This window comes from Schistocerca americana, chromosome 1 (assembly GCF_021461395.2).
Source record: "Schistocerca americana isolate TAMUIC-IGC-003095 chromosome 1, iqSchAmer2.1, whole genome shotgun sequence".
In the NCBI taxonomy this organism is placed as follows: domain Eukaryota; kingdom Metazoa; phylum Arthropoda; class Insecta; order Orthoptera; family Acrididae; genus Schistocerca; species Schistocerca americana.
The window spans coordinates 805,858,926-805,877,161 of NC_060119.1; positions in this window are offsets into that span (position 1 = coordinate 805,858,926).

Sequence of the window (18,236 nt, forward strand, 5' to 3'; positions counted from 1 at the left end):
ATTGCGATTTACCCCTGCGAATCTCGAAGTGCTGCAGGACTGGAAGCTTTACAGTTTGCAGTCTTGTGACGAATTTTTTATCATGTACAGTGAACGAAACAGTGTTCCAATATGACGAATTGATACTATGATTAATTAAGAGGAACTTGTCGTTATTTTAATCACTGTACCTTTACAATAAGGCGAGAAAAGTCATAGGATACCTCGTATTCTCATGTAGGACCTCCTTATGCCCGGCAACACGACGTGACATGGACTCAACAAGGCGTTGGAAACCGAGCGAGGTGGCGCAGTGGTTAGCACACTGGATTCGCATTCGGGAGGACGACGGTTCAATCCCGTGTCCGGCCATCCTGATTAAAGGTTTTCCGTGATTTCCCTAAATCGTTCCAGGCAAATGCCAGGATGGTTTCTTTGAAATGGCGCGGCCGACATCCTTCCCCGTCCTTCCCTAATCCAATGAGACCGATGACCTCGCTGTTTGGTCTCTTCCACCAAACAACAACAAAAAAGAGGCGTTGGAAGTCCACTGCATAAATACTGCGCCATACTGGCTCTGCAGCCATCCGGAATTGCGAAAGTGTTGCCGGTGCAGGATTTTGTGCACGATCTGAACTGTCGACTACGTCCCACAAATTTCGAAGGGATTCACGTCAGGCTATCAGGACAACCATATCTTTCCCTCGTACTGTCCAAATTGTTCTTCAAACCAATCGCGAAAAAATATAGCCTGGTGACATGGCAAACTGTCATCCACAACAACTCCGTCGTTGAATAGCTGCAAATGGTCTCCAAGTTGCCGAACACAACCATTTCCAATCAATGATCGTTTCAGTTGGACCAGAGGACTTAGTCCATTCCATGTAAACACAGCCCACGCCATTATGGGGCCACAACGGCTTGCCCAATGCCTTGTTAACAACCTGGGACCATGGCTTCGTGGGTCCCGCGTCATACTCTAAACTTACCATCAGTTCTTACTAACTGTAATCGGGACTCATCTGGCCAGGCCACGGTTTTTCAGTCGTCTGTGGTCCATCCCGTATGATCAGGAAGCCAGGATAGGTGCTGCAGGTGATCATGTCGTGCCGTTCGCACGTCAGTCGTCTGCTGACTTAGCCCATTAACGCAAAATTTCGCCACACTCTCATAACCGACATGTTCGTCGTACGTCCCACATTGATTTCTGCGATTATTTCACGCATTGTTGCTTATCTGTTAGCACTGACGCCACTGTTCTCGGTCATTAAGTGTGAGGTAATGCCTGATACTTGATATTCTCGGTACACTCTTGACACTGTGGCTCTCGGAACACTGAATTGCCTAATGGTTTCCGTCTGGCTCCAACTACCATTCCGGGTTCAAAGTCTGTTAATTCTCGTCGTGCGGCCTTAATCACATCGGAAATATTTTCACATGAATCACATGAGTACAAATGACAGCTCCGACAATGCAATGCTCGTTTTTACAATTTTCGTACGCTATACTACAGCCATCTGTATATGAGCATTTGCTATCACACAACTTTTGTCATCTCAGCATATGTCACTCAAATTCAACCTAAATAACGCAAGAGAAGTCATTATTTTTACGATAAAATCATTTCGCGAGTTCGCTTAAGTAGCTGTGGTGAGCGTGACTGAATGTTGTGAGGAGAATCCGGGCTCACTTCCTGGGCCTGCCACGGGTTTTTCCTTTGTGAAAGGACTGGAACGTGGTGCACACAGACTGTTGTTGCCAAATGAGTGAGACATAGTGGCTGCAAGCCTTGGAAGCCAACAATGGCCCAAGTGAACGATGTCAGTAGCGGCGGATGACTCGGTGGCCTGTCGGCACTGAATGGTCCTTCACCGTAGGCATGCGGAGCTGATATTAATGCACGAAAATTAGTAGTTCGCAGTAAACTTTACTAAATTTATCATCGGCAATAACACTAAACTTCTTTCGAACAGGCCGTGAAGGCCCAACGGTACCGACCGACCACCATGTCAACTTCAGGCCGTAGGCGTTACTGGATGCGGATTTTGAGGTCTATGTCATCAACACAGCACACTCCAGGCCATTGTCAGTTTACGAGACCGGAACAGCTGCTTCTTAAACAAGTAAATCCTCAATTAGCATCACAAGAGCTGAGTCATCCCACTTGCCAACAGTGCTGCGCAGACCCGGACGGTCATCCATCCAAGTGCTAGCCTAGCCTAAGATCGCGTAATTTCGGTGACATGATTGGCTGTTGTAGCGAATAGATTCATGATTATTCTCACACTAGGTTCTCTCCATATCAAAATATAACATTCTGATTTCTCTATCCTCTCCAAATTACGCCCGCCCCCCCCCTTTCTGTTCTTGATGACTTTTCTATCGCACTGCACACAAATACACTCTAAGAAAGCGACGCATCACGAAGGAATAATCCGAATGGGACGGCAATCGGCAGCTGTGATGTTCATGTCCAGACAAACAAATGATTACAGTTTCAGAAAAATTTGACTATTTATACAAGAGAAAGAGCTTCACAAATTGAGCAAGCCAATAACACGTTGGTCCACCTGGCCCTTATGGAAGGAGTTATTGGGCTTGCCATTGATTGGTGGAAGTTTTGGATGTCTTCCTGAGGGATATCGAGCCAAATTCTGTCCAACTGGCACGACAGATCCTCAACATCCCATTTCGGTTGGAGAGATCTATCCCAAACGTCCTCGCTGGTCATTGGAGCTCAGTTCGAAGGGGGGCTCGTCACTGAATACAATTCTACTCCAGTGAATGAGATTCAAGGCCGAAGAGATGTCTGGTGATGCCCTGGACGGCGATGGGTTACCAGCCTGGCTGTCGCTCACCAAACGGCGGAATAAAGCCTGTAGTGTAGTTTATTTTCATAGCAAGACCCTTTGGTTGTCGTCTGCGGCACCCATAAACCACAGAGGTTCGTCGACGATATCCTCCACCCTGTTTTGTTGTCCTTCCTTGTAAGCTGTCCTTCGCCATAAATGTCGCCGGCGCTCTCCCCAGTTGAGAACGTTTGGAGCATTATGGATAGGGTCCTCCAACCATCTCGGAATTTTGACGATCTAAAGCACTAATCGGATAGTAAGTAGCACAGTATCACACAGGAGGACATCCAACAACTCTAGTAATCAATGCCAAGCTGAACTAATGCTTGCCTAAGAGCCAGAGGTGGACCAACGCGTTATTGACTAGCTCATTTGGTGTAGCTCTATCTCTTGAATAAATCGTCCAGTTATTCTGAAATTTTAATCATTTATTTGTCTGTACACATAAATCACATTACCCACTTCCGTCCCGTTCGGATTATTCCTCCGTGGTGCATCTTAGTTTTGTATTGGAGTGTACTTTAGGACGTGTTGTTGTTGTGGCACTCATTCCGAAGACTGGTTTGATGCAGCTCTTCACGCTACACTATCCATTGTACGCCTCCTTATCTCTACGTAATTACGGCAGCTTAAATCCGTTAGAAACTGTTTACTCCTTTCTTCACTTGCTCTTTGTTGCGACTGACAATTCGCAATTTTTCACAACACAACTTTTATTGATGTAAGTTCACAACGTTGATGACTGAACATACAAACGAAAGGCAACAATAACGAAAAAAGTCTCCTAATGGAGGCAAACGAAAGTTCACTTCTTATTTTCCACAAAGGTTCATGGTAACACACTCACACACTAGTAACAGTCCAAGTCCGAGACGAAGACGTAATCTTCGACGGTTGCAGTACACGGGGTCGACATCCGGCGTAAACTGAACTTTGGGCCTGGTTGTAGCCTTAAATAGCTGCCTCCAACCAATCAGATTTCGGCATAGTTATACTTCCTGAAGGCCGTGGCTCGAGCTCCCCCTGCAGGAAGTACTGCTCGGAATGTCTGTTTCCATTATTTCTTTCTTTCTTTCGCTTACGCAATAGTCCCACAGCGATCGTAGGGTCGGCGTGGTTACAACGGAATTGGCAGTGTTAGTTTTAGGGATGGCCGAATGCCCTTCTTGCCGCCACCGCGTACCCCCCAGGATGGAATTAGTGTACCCCAACTGTCTGCATCTAGTGTAAATCGTGAAATAGTGTGGACATGTTGCAAATGTCTGCGACATGTGTAACTGAGGCGGAACGTGGGGCCCATCCCACTATTCACCTAGCGGGATGTGGAAAACACCCTAAAAACCACATCCAGTCTGGCAGGTACACTGTCCCTCGTTTTAATCCGCTGGGTGGATTCGATCCGGGGCCGGCGCGCCTACCCGAGTCCAGGAAGCAGCGCGTTAGTACTCTCGGCTACCCTGGCGGGTCTGTCTCTTTCCATTATCTTGTATGTAAATAGTCGGTGTTTACCATGGTGCTTTTGGATATGCCTTGGGCATAGACAACCTATTCCTCTGTGGTGTTATATGGGTTGCCGGTCCTCAGGGGCTACATTAGCTCCGGTATAACACTCGTTGCTCTCCCTCTGTAATTTCTATTCCCTCCCCCCACCACCCCCCCCGTCTCCCTCCCCTGACGTCCTTTAACCGATCCCTTCTTTTAGTCTAGTTGTGCCATAAAATTATTTTTTTCGCAAATTCGATTCAGTCCTCCTCATTAGTAACTTGACCTTCCTTTACAATCTTCAATATTTTTCTATAGCACCACATTTCAAAAGCTTCTATCCTTTTCTTGTCTGGACCGCTTATCAGCAAGGTTTCACTTCCGTACAAGGGTACACTCCACACAAATGCCTTCAGAAAGCTCTTGCTAACAGTTAAATTTATATGCAGTGCTAGGAAATTCCTCAGCTTTGGAAATGCTTTTCTTGCTATACAAGATCCGCATTTTATATTCTCTTCACCCCGGCGATCATCAGTTACTTTGCTGCACAAACAGCAAAACACATCTACAACTTTTAGTGTTTTATTTCCTCATGTAATTCGATCAGCATCGCCTGATTTAATTTGATTTCCTTCCATTACTTTACTTTTGATGAAGCTCATCTTTCAACCTCTTTTGAAGACACAATCCATTCCGTTCAACTAGCCCTTTGCTGCCTCTGGTAGGAATACATATTCACTGGTAAGTAACTAACTTGAACTCGTTCTCAAAATATCTCCTTCGTTTCTGTTCGACTCTTATAACTCCAGTCTCATTTCTACGCAAGCTGTAAATAAGCTTTATTCTATTTTATCCCTACCATCCTCAGAATTTCAGGTAGTGAAAGGAAGTGGTAATATAGTGTAATTCGAATAAAGCATTCCGTACAACATGTGTGCAATTATTATTAGTTTGGTTGCAGATATAAGTTTTCATTTCACTTGTAAGTATTCCAGTTGCTGTGGTTTTATTTATCTATTCAACGACATCTTCTATACACTATGAGCCGCAGTAGAAGTGTTTATTTGCCAAAACCGGTTTTCGGATTTATAACTCAACATCAGTGGCATCTGATGGAGAGGAACAAACTACTGTATGTACATCGATCTCTACAAAATGACAAGTGTACATATAGAAGCAGTAATACAAGTCTTCCTACATTATGCTCTTCTGACATATGTCAGCTAATAGGATCTGAAATCTGTCCTGTCGCACAGTAAACAGATTGTCATTATGCTGCTGCTGTCAAATCTTAGGCAGCGACAACTATTGATAACGTTTGACATAACTTTCATATCGTGTAAACACTGAACTAAGGGCAAAGAATCTACATTAGTAGTCTTTTGTTATTTCGAAGGTCATACATACATGCATTCATTCATGTAAATTACAGTGTTTTGACAGTTGGTATATGAAGGTAGGATATGCAGGATGTCTATAATTAAAGTTACAGTTTCAAAACGCTATAGAACGAGAACCACTGCTCAGAATGGTGTCAAATCTAAACAGTATATTATTTACACCGAGGGAAACGACACGGAAAAAAAAAGAAAATTTTACCAATAGACAGTCCTTTAAGCAAATTGCGGTTAATGGGGCCAGCTACATATCACAGATGAATTGCGAAACGACGGCTATAGTTTGAGTTGCACATCACCCCATCCATAGAGTTCAGTGTGCATGACTTCCCAAGTTCGGCAGTCAACAGTTGTGGCACTGTTAGTTAGGTAAGCCGATCCACCACGACAAAGTCGTACCACATCGGATGGGAAAAATCGATTTTTAACTATCCTGAGGTCAAAACTCGCATAAAAATCAAAATATATCCATTTTTGTCCTGGGGCCAAAAACTGCATAAAAAGCAAAGTGACATCGCTTTGTAATTGTCGTGGGACTAGCGCAACACAGGTTCAATATGTTGTCCACAGTTTTCTGCTACAAGTTCAAATCGAGAAACAGCATGTTCCATAACAGATCGGAGTGTCTCGGGTCACGTTCAGAATTAAAATTATCCCCATGATTATATATTTCGAAGGATTCTCTATATGGCCGTGGATAATAGTTCGTCACAGAACATAAAACTTCAGTTTCCGATAATTTCACTACGTCATCACCTGATCGAAGAACATGTTCCGCCACGGCTGATTTGTCTATTTTCCCTAGTCAGCAAAGACTTTATGTTCCTTCAACCGTGTATTCACACTTCTCTTTGTAGTTCCAATGTGGACCTTGCTACACGTACACGAAATATATAAACATGGGGATAATTTTAACAGAAAAGAAGAAGCCATGAAACTCAGTGATACACTCCTGGAAATGGAAAAAAGAACACATTGACACCGGTGTGTCAGACCCACCATACTTGCTCCGGACACTGCGAGAGGGCTGTACAAGCAATGATCACACGCACGGCACAGCGGACACACCAGGAACCGCGGTGTTGGCCGTCGAATGGCGCTAGCTGCGCAGCATTTGTGCACCGCCGCCGTCATTGTCAGCCAGTTTGCCGTGGCATACGGAGCTCCATCGCAGTCTTTAACACTGGTAGCATGCCGCGACAGCGTGGACGTGAACCGTATGTGCAGTTGACGGACTTTGAGCGAGGGCGTATAGTGGGCATGCGGGAGGCCGGCTGGACGTACCGTCGAATTGCTCAACACGTGGGGCGTGAGGTCTCCACAGTACATCGATGTTGTCGCCAGTGGTCGGCGGAAGGTGCACGTGCCCGTCGACCTGGGACCGGACCGCAGCGACGCACGGATGCACGCCAAGACCGTAGGATCCTACGCAGTGCCGTAGGGGACCGCACCGCCACTTCCCAGCAAATTAGGGACACTGTTGCTCCTGGGGTATCGGTGAGGACTATTCGCAACCGTCTCCATGAAGCTGGGCTACGGTCCCGCACACCGTTAGGCCGTCTTCCGCTCACGCCCCAACATCGTGCAGCCCGCCTCCAGTGGTGTCGCGACAGGCGTGAATGGAGGGACGAATGGAGACGTGTCGTCTTCAGCGATGAGAGTCGCTTCTGCCTTGGTGCCAATGATGGTCGTATGCGTGTTTGGCGCCGTGCAGGTGAGCGCCACAATCAGGACTGCATACGACCGAGGCACACAGGGCCAACACCCGGCATCATGGTGTGGGGAGCGATCTCCTACACTGGCCGTACACCACTGGTGATCGTCGAGGGGACACTGAATAGTGCACGGTACATCCAAACCGTCATCGAACCCATCGTTCTACCATTCCTAGACCGGCAAGGGAACTTGCTGTTCCAACAGGAGAATGCACGTTCGCATGTATCCCGTGCCACCCAACGTGCTCTAGAAGGTGTGAGTCAACTACTCTGGCCAGCAAGATCTCCGGATCTGTCCCCCATTGAGCATGTTTGGGACTGGATGAAGCGTCGTCTCACGCGGTCTGCACGTCCAGCACGAACGCTGGTCCAACTGAGGCGCCAGGTGGAAATGGCATGGCAAGCCGTTCCACAGGACTACATCCTGCATCTCTACGATCGTCTCCATGGGAGAATAGCAGCCTGCATTGCTGCGAAAGGTGGATGTACACTGTACTAGTGCCGACATTGTGCATGCTCTGTTGCCTGTGTCTATGTGATTGTGGTTCTGTCAGTGTGATCATGTGATGTATCTGACCCCAGGAATGTGTCAATAAAGTTTCCCCTTCCTGGGACAATGAATTCACGGTGTTCTTATTTCAATTTCCAGGAGTGTATATGGACTGTGACGCTACAGAATCGATGAGAAGTTTTTATCTTGGATGTACTACAGTCGATAGTTAAATTTTTTTATCTTTGACAATGTTTATATCTGCTATCACGTGAAATTCAGACCACGCCACTTTCCACGGTATTTAGGCCGCTCTTCGACGTCCGACTCGTCAGTCGGCAAGACTCAGCACAACCAGGGGCATCTCCGAAGATGTCCAACGTAACCTTGGACGAAACGTCAGGGATTGAAGTATTCCATGGACCACGGCCACACAACCCGGAAAAATTTTCAGCAGCTGTAACAAAAGACTGCCTGTAAAATGCGTGCTATCGATTTCAGCATCGGGAGGACCATGGTCAGATAGTGTATCCTGAATGCTAGATAGATGCTGACATAAGCCACCCACTGGATCATGTTTAAAGATTGCAAGAAGTTACTGTAGGCATCTGTACGTGTGCCTTGTAGGAGACGAGTATAGGTAAGGTGTGCCGTTCATCGACTTTCACATGTGATATGCATTAAAACACCAGATCGTCTGCATACGTATGGCAGACAAAGGTATGGTCTCTCAACATAAGTCCCTGCAGCGGGTATCATAGTCCATGTAACAGTGGCTCCATGGCAATGGCATATGTAACCACTAACAGGGCACAACCTTGTCTCTCTGCTTCATGGAGCCGGCGATAGTGATCTTGCTTGCCATACGTCCATAGATTGTAACTGCAAAGTCACGCCACACGAAAGGGGGGGGGGGTGATGGTGTTTATGACGGATTGGGGGAACGCCACCTACCGTAGCATGTTCTCAAGATATCTAAAGCTTGGTCAAGTTTCACTAACATTCTGTGCATATGACACACCTCCGCCAGTGCGATGGCATCACAATACTCACTGAGTGCCTCTCTCTGTTGCTGTTACTGCCGAGATACATCTAGTCTGTAGAGACGTCTTGATGCAGAATACTCTGAGTGTGGACAGCCAGAATTCACCTAAACATCTTAAAATCGTTGTTGAGCAGCGTAAGTGGCCAGAAATGGTCACCTCCCCTTGTGCCTGTCAGCTTGGGGACCAGTGTAAGGATACTAACAAAGGCAGGAGTAGGGGGACAGAGTATGTGTGGCCCCGAGTACCGTTATCCAAAATAGCGGCAATGACGTCATCCAAGATGGTGGCAATGATGTCATCTGATGACGCCATCCAAGATGGCGGATTTTCGTGGGAAGTTTGATTTTGGCGGGAAGATAGATCAATTGGGCTACCTCCACTAATCTAATCCTCCTTCCCTCCCCTCCTCCTGAAAAAGGTGGGAAGTTTAAATTCCATCAGCAAAAAGCAATGCAGCACAGCTACCTCTACTAACCCAAAAAAATGGCGGGAAGATAGATTAGTGGAGGTAACCCCATTGACCTAAGTCATCCGACCACCACCTCTTCCTAGGGATTGGTGGGAAATTTGAATTTTGGCAATAGAGAAAGGTCACCTGGGCTGTCTTTAATAACCTAAGAAAATGACGGGAAAGAGAGGGCACTTGAGCTACCTCGACTAACCTGAATCATCCGACCGCCACCTCTTCCTAGGAAATGGCGGGAAGAGGACTCGGCCTGTGCTGGACATAGGTCTTTATTTTGCATTCAGTCTTTATTCAAATAATTTGAAGCAGTCCAGCCATCTAGAGTGTTCGCCACATGGTCCGGAGTCCAACCAACCTAATACACAGTACCAGGACCAGAGGGCACTGTTGTCAGTTCTGTGATGTCATCCAATATGGTAGTCTGGGGTGGGGAAATTGGTGGGAAAAGGACTCAGCCTGTTCTGGATAGGATGCAGGTAAGTCTTTATTTGACAGGCAGTCTTTATTTAAACATTTTGAGGCAGTACAGCCATCCAGTGTCTCCACCATGAGGTCTGGAGTTCAACTGACCTAGTACACAGTACTGCCACCAAAGGGCACTGTTGTCCCCCCTGTGACATAATCCAAGATGACGGTCTGGAGGGGAAAAATGGCGAGAAAATGACTGAGCCTCCACTGGGCTGCTGGAGAGAGGAAGGAGTGTACTTTATTTATTTTTGAACTATTTATTTAGGGACAGATTTGAGATGGTATCTTTATCACACTGATACAAAACGCATGCTCTGACATGCTTGGGGTCACACCACACAGCCTACAGACCTGCAAACTACTCGTAAATTACCGAAATAACACATGCTAAATGCTCTGCAGACACGCAAACAACTCCTAAGTTACCGAAATAATGCACTGCACAGCACACAGACATGCAAAATACTCGTAAATAATGCAGTACACTGATGTGCAGGCAATAAATCAACTCGTAAACTGTTAAAATGACGCAGTACACAGCATACAGACCTACAAGCTACTTGTAAATCACCGAAATAATGCAGTACACTGAAGTGCAAACCTACAAACTACTCGTAAATCACTGAAATAATGCATATATAACGCTCTGCCAATACGTTCACAAAGCTTAAACAGCCGGAAATAATGTAGTCCACAAACACTCATTGCACGTAAAAACACTTTCAAACTGTCTTCAACGTATCAGATGCTCCAAGGGAGTGTGCCTGTCGACGCTGTTGCGACCCACCCGCAGACACAAGCCAGTGCGAGCCATCACTCTCACTCCACTGCTGATGGCATGTGAAAGTCACATCTACAATTAAAGTTCTTTGAGTGTCATACTGACATCACATGTCTATTTAAATAAGTGTCAAGTCATCATCTGGGCTCTGCAGGTGTGTGTTTACCATTGCTGACACGACCGGATGGAACAAAGACCTATTTGGAGAACAACTCACCCTCGCAGACAGTCCAGAAATCCGTTCCAGCGCTTCCCAGAATAGCACAGGCTGCTTTCTCTTCCTCACGATCCTAACGGGACATCTGAGTTGCATCTAGCCATGCGTACCTGCCCAGTGTGACTGACACATCGCTGCGAAATGCGTGCAGGTAGCTACACACCATCGCAAGCACATCTGAAAAGGTTCTCAGTGTTATATTGATGTCACATGGCTATGTAAAATAAGAACCAAGTCGACCTCTTGGAAATTGTATAGTGTCTCACTAATAGTTAACGCTCGCCTTTGTAGGAGCATTCGTGATGCCTTGGTTTATGAAAATAACGCAGAATAACGTCGAATACATTGTTCCTCATGGACCTAACGTGGCACCCTGTCCATCACGTGTTATCCTTCCTGCTTTCAACATAGCAAATGTTCTCACTGATATGTAGAGACTCCTATATCCCAGCACAAAGGATGTCTTGTGAATGAATCAAGCTATATGATTGTCTCTTACCGAATTTACCTGCCCAATTACTGATGGCACCAGCGTGGAAGTACCGTCCGCCATTTCTTTCTTTCTCCAGACGAGACTTTCAGTGACAAAAAAATACTTTACACAGATCGCCATGTTGCACTGACAATTAAACCCTGCCAAGTGCCCCTACATATCGTCAAATACAGAATGACTCTTTCTCAATTACACTGCTCACCCACTGAGGACAGGAGATTGATTATGAGAGCTTGAAACCGATCACCAACCCAGCAACTTATCACTGCATACTGTGTCAATGTAGTAAACATACAGTTTGTATCATGCACCATAAAAAATCGCTCATTTTACATTCATATAGATATCGACCACCAGACGCTTGTACATATACCACGAAGACAGACGGCACCATATATACTCCCCACAGCACTAGATATTTTCCCACAGCCAATGGTCAAAAGTCATCCACTCTCAATGCGTGACCAGAGTGCCCTCAGTGGACCGATGTCACTGTCAGAGCTGTTCTACAAATTCGGGATCGTTTCCCCTTGGCACAAATGCATTACTGTTTCGGGTCTGGACCTGCTTGTTTACTTGCTGTTCAACAATCACTTCCAGACTCTGGGATTACAAGAACACATTTATTTTTGCATGTTTTGACATAATATTATACCATTTTCGCGGTACTTGTCGATATCAAGCACACAGAAGTATCCTACCGATCGCTCGCACAACATAATTCTGAAGATACAGACTCGAAATTATTTCTCTACAAATCCCAAACTTTAGCGAGGTGGAGCATGCTGTAAACCACTGTGCAACTAGAAACTTATCCCATCTGCGTAGACCTTTATGTGAGAATTAAAAAAAAAAATAAATAAATAAATAAATAAAAAACCCAGATGAAACTGTTATTTCCACTCGCGCATACCGATGTCGGTGATATGTAATTGATTCCAAATCATCCTTATAATTTACAAAGTCAACTAAGGTGCTTCTCATGTCTAGAGAACCAGCAAACGTCTCTTCCACCCATCTTTCACCTGCTAGATGCACACACCACAATCGATGTTCCCTCAACTAAATAAAGGCGCGAAATGCGCAGAAGCAGTGAACTGGACAGTTTACATGGGAAGGAATAACGGTCCAGCGCAAACACACGTCCATATTGAATCTTTTCAAATTTCCACGCTATCACTAAAGCTATCCAGCACATACTAAGTATGTCTAGAGGACAACATGGTTAAGTCAGGTACATTCCTACACTTCAACAGGCCTCTTAATTTGGACGGCTCCTACAGAACGGGAAATGTGAATCATTCCCGCCACAGGTCACCAGCACTGCACGCCAAGCACGTATAGACAAAATCGTCCTTGGAAAAAAACGGCCTCATATGTATTTTATCCCTGTAGTTACAACTAAATGTTACGATTGCGGTCTCAGTTGAACGACATTCAACTATGCGTGAAGCATCGGAAATACACCCTGCTGACAGCTGTGGCTCTGGAAACAGAAATATCGGTACCATTCCTATCACTTGACATACTCCTCCCTATCACAGTACTCCACGTCAAATCCATACCTTCCTTACGACTGGACATAGGCATTTCCTTTGCAAATGTCGGAACACAAACACATACTTTGTAAGCCTGATGCTCAAGGTGAACCTACCATGCACCCCTTACTACTAAGTATAATACTTTGTCAACAGCTGGTTGCTGGCGATACGAAATAATACTGACCTAAAATCAACGATGGTTCGACATGTCTCAAATTTTTCTTGCGAGTGCTACCGCCGTGTCTTAGAAAGAGAGGCATAATCATCTTACAAACCACTATATGTTAAAAAAACACAACCATATTACCATCACAAGCAGTCTTGGTTCTACAGGTGCACACATGTATCTATGTTAAAAGCTATACCGGCTTTATAAATCCACATATGGCATTACCTACAAATGAAGAGCAGCCTACCTCTCAGGGCCAGCAAACAGTTTTTGGACCCTGATATGCAGGCTGCCCTGCATTACAGGCATGTTGGGTTGGACCAATATTGGCCTGCTTTATCGACCTGCTCTATAATGCAACCTGTAGGTAAGGGGCAAATATATGATTTTCAAGCCACTCGTATGCAGCCTACCATGCTTGACAGGCATGTTGTATTGGCTTCCTTTATTGAACTATATTGCAGGGCCTACATGTGCTGATGAGCATAGCTGGGAACTAGTTGAGATTGGTAAGGGTGGAGTCGACAGATCGAGGGGGAGGAGGAGATAAGCAGAAGAAGGGGAGAAGGGGGAGATAAATGAGACAGGCGGAAGGTGTAGAGGTAGGAAAGGAAGAGGGGCAGGTGGAGATGGAGAGAGATAGGGAGAGAAGGATACAGTCAGATGGAGGAGGAGGAAGACATGGTCAGAGAGAGGGGATGGAGGAAATGGGCATAGAGAGGGGGTGAGGAGATAAAAAGATAGAGAGTGTTGTGATAAGGAGATGGACAGATAAAGGTGGGATGATGAGGTGGACATAGGGACAAAGAGATGGGTACAGAGTTGGGAGAGAGGGAGGGAGAATACCTCTTACAAGGAAAGAGATAAGTGCATAGTGGCGGCATCTGACATGTGAAATTACAAGTCATGCCGACACTAACTTTGTAAACAGCACATCTGTCAAGCAGATGTATACACAGGAGATTGCAGTGTCTCACAAACACCTGTCGCTAACTTAGTTATGAAACTGAAGTATCGATTTTACACTCACAATGCGACAGGGGAATCGAGTACATTGCATAAATCTTCATTTGATTAGAGGAATGTGTCACGTTTCATCACACGTGAGATGGAAGTCCTCTGATGACCGAGAGGTTTACTGTTAACGATCGCAAGTAGACATTGCTCTAAGATCCACGCAGAACAAGTGGTTGTATACGAGTCGAACTCAGGCTATGCCAGACAGCTGATGCATCCTAACGAAATACCAGGGAAAAAATGATCAAATGACCTACAGCAACGTCTTCCCCCCTCCTTCAATCTCTCTCTTAGTGCATCATAAGTCTGCCATTAAATCGTACCTAATTACATCTCCATCTCAACTGGCCAATCAGTCCACTCCATGTCATCCTTTAACGCAGATGCAAGTAAGTTTAGAGATAGATGGTTCTCTGTCTTCCTGAAAAGCGTCAAATCCAATAGTCATCTCGTGTGTATCGGTGTTACCACAATAGACATGCAGTAGAATCTGCCTCGACGGAAAAAAAGTGACTGTTCCCCTTGTTCCCTTCGCTTCCATGTCGATGTTTTCTCAGATACCCCTTGCTGTCACATACTTGTTCCCATGTACAAATTGTTCTGCGCCAAGCAGAACAAATGAAAGTACTTCCTCGATTTCCCCGAATTTTGGTGTATATTCCATCAATATATACGTTATTTTCCACTATTCTATCCATTTTTTTATGTCAGTTCTACCATGTGTTCATGACAAAACCTCCTGTTCCATATTCTAAAATAGCTAATGTGGTACAGCTGCCAACAGGTAGCGCAAATGCGCTGATCAGTAGTTGTGGCATAGCACTGTACTTGATTGTATAGTCGCCTCCAACTAGAATATGTGTTCTTTGTTCGAAGTTGGGTCCACCAGCGGGAGGACCTGGTCCTGGGAGCCGTCCACAACACATGCACATACACAAGACATACAGAAAACAGAGCAGATGCTCTGCAAATGTGGAATATGAGGGGTAGAGGAGTATCTACTTGTGATGGTTAATAGTAAACTTCACAATCATCAGAGGACTTTCATCACATATGTGATGAAACGTGACACATTCCTCTAAACGAACGAATATTTATCTGATGTACTCGATTCCTCTGTCGGCCTCTTAAGAGTAAAATCGATATTTCAGTTTCATAACTAAAGTTAGAGCTAGGTGTTTGTGAGACACTGCAATCCCCTGTGTATACATCTGTTTGACAGATGTGCTGTTTGCAAAGTTAGTGGTGGCATGACTTGTAATTTCACATGTCAGACGATGCCACTATGTGTTTACCTCTTTCATTGCAAGAGGTATTATCCATTACTAAAGATTATTTTATGTAGGACTGATGTGGGCATAGTATAATTTCTGAACCGTGCTTGGATGTGGACAGTGAACGCTATACATCTCTGGAAAACTACATTGTCCATGCATCACACAGAGCTCTGGTCACGCATTGGGAGTGGATGACTTGTGAACATTGGCTGTGGGAAAATATCTAGTGCAGCGAGGAGTATATACGGTGCTGTCTGTCTTCGTGGTATATGTACAAGTGTCTGGTGGTCGATAGCTATATGAATGACATAAAAGGGGGCGATTTTTGTATGGTGCATGATACGAATTGTATGTTTACTACATCGACACGGTATGTGGTGGTATATTGCTGGGTTGGAGATTAGTTTCAAGCTCTAATATTCAAGCTCCTGTCCTCAGTGGGAGAGCAGCGTAATTGAATAAGAGTCTTTCCATATTTGACGATGCGTGGGGGTACTTTGTAGGATTTAATTGTTGGTGCAATATGGCGATCTGTAAAAAATAGTTTTTTTGCCACTAACAGTCTTGTATACAGAAAGAAAGAAAAAGAGGATGGTGCTTCCACACCGGCAGCATCAGTAATTAGATGGGTAAATTCGATAAGAGCCAATCATGATGCTTTGTTCATTCGCAAGACATCCTTTGTGCTGGGATATAGGAGTCGTTACATAGCGGCGAGAACGTTTGTTATGTTGAAAGCAGGAAGTGTAACATGTGATGGATGGGGTGCCTCGTTATGAGTCCAAGAAAGAATGCATTCTACGTTATTCTGCGCTAGTTTCGTAAACAGGTTCCGTCAGGGCAAGAATTTCCAAGTATACATCCCGAGACATCTATATAACACGGAGAACCTTTGTAGATGCGCTTGCGATGGTGTGTAGCTACCTGCACGCATTTCGCGGCGATGTGTCAGTCACGCTGGGCAGTATGCATGGCAAGACGCAACTCGAATGTCCCGTTAGAATTGTGACGAAGAGAAAACAGCCTGTGCTATTCTGGGAAGCACTGGTACAGATTTTGGGAGCATCTGCGAAGGTGAGTTGCTCTGCAAATAGGTCTTCGCTCCCATTCGGTAGTGTCAGCAATGGTAAACACACACACGCACAGCCCAGAGGATGACCTGGAGCTTATTTAGATAGAAATGTGACGTCAGTGTAACACTTGAAGAACTTTAACAGTAGATGTGACTTTTATGTGCCGTCGGCAGCGGCGTGAGAGTGATGGCTCGCGCTGGCTTGCGTCTGGTGGTGGCTCACAGCAATGTCGATGCTCGTGCTCCCTTGGAGCGTCCGATACATTGGCGACAGTTCGAAAGCGTTTTGATGTGCAATGAGTGTTTGTAAACTACATTATTTGTGGCTGTTTAAGCGTTGTGAGAGTGTTGGTAGAGCATTATATATGCATTATTTCAGTGATTTACAAGTAGTTTGTAGGTCTGCACATCAGTGTACCGCATTATTTCGGAGATTTACGAGTGCTGTGTACTGCATTATTTTGACAATTTACGAACTGATTTCGTGTCTGCCACATCAGTGTACTGCATTATTTACCAGTAGCTTACATGTCTGTGTGCTGTGTAGTGCCTTGTTTCCGTAACTTAGGTGTTCTTTGCAGGTTTTTAGGCTGTGTGGCATGCCCCCAAGCACGTCAGAGCGTGTGTTTTGTATCAGTTTGATAAAGATACCATCTCAAATCTGTCCCTAAATAAATTGTTCCAAAATAAATAAGGTACACTCCTTCCTCTCTCCAGCACAGGCTGAGTCAATTTCCCGCCATTTTTCCCCTACAGACCGTCATCTTGGATTATGTCACAGGAGGGACAACAGTGCCCTTTGGTGGCAGTACTTTGTATTAGGTTAGTTGGGCTGCAGACCTCACGGTGGAGACACTGGATGGCTGTACTGCCTCAAAATGTTTAAATAAAGACTGCCTGCAGAATAAAGACTTACGACAATTCTATCCAGAACAGGCTGAGTCCTTTTCCTGCCGTTTTCCCCCACTCCAGACCACTATCTTGAATGATGTCACGGAATAGATGACGGCGCCCTCTAGTCCTGGTACTGTGTACGAGGTTGGTTGGACTCCAGACCTTTTGGTGAACACACTGGATGGCTGTACTGCCTCAAATTATTTCAATAAAGACTGAATGCAAAATAAAGACCTATGTCCAGCACAGACCGAGTCCTCTTCCCGTCATTTCCAAGGAAGAGGTGGCGGTCGGATGACTTAGGTTAGTGGAGGTAGCCTAATTGACCTATCGTCTCGCCATTTTCTTAGATTAGTAGAGGTAGCCGTGGTGTGTTGCTTTGTGCTGATGAAATTTGAACTTCCCACAATTTTCTGGAGGAGGGGAGGGGGGTCAGGATAGTGCAGGTAGCCCCATTGATCTAACTTCCCGTCAAAATTCAAACTTCCTGTGAAAATCCGCCATTCTGGATGATGTTTATCAGGTGACATTACGGCCGCCATTTTGGATAACGGTACTTGGGGCTTCACATACTGTGTCCCCCCACTGGCAGGTGGCATCTGCACAGCAAAGTTTATCAGTTTTTGGTACATTGTAGCCCATAGGGGCATAGTAATGTCAGAGAACATATGATAAAACTCTAATGGGGTACTGTGTCAGCCTGGCACTTTCTGGATTACCCTTTTGCTTAGGGCGTCGGCGAAGTTCTACGTCGTTATGGAGTATGTGAGGACCGCCAGCGCGCCTCCATCCAGGGTCAGAGGCAGAAAACGGAGGATTTCATCCGTCGCCGTAGCTTCTTGGTCTTCTGCGGCGTAGAACCGCCGGTAATGATCCAACA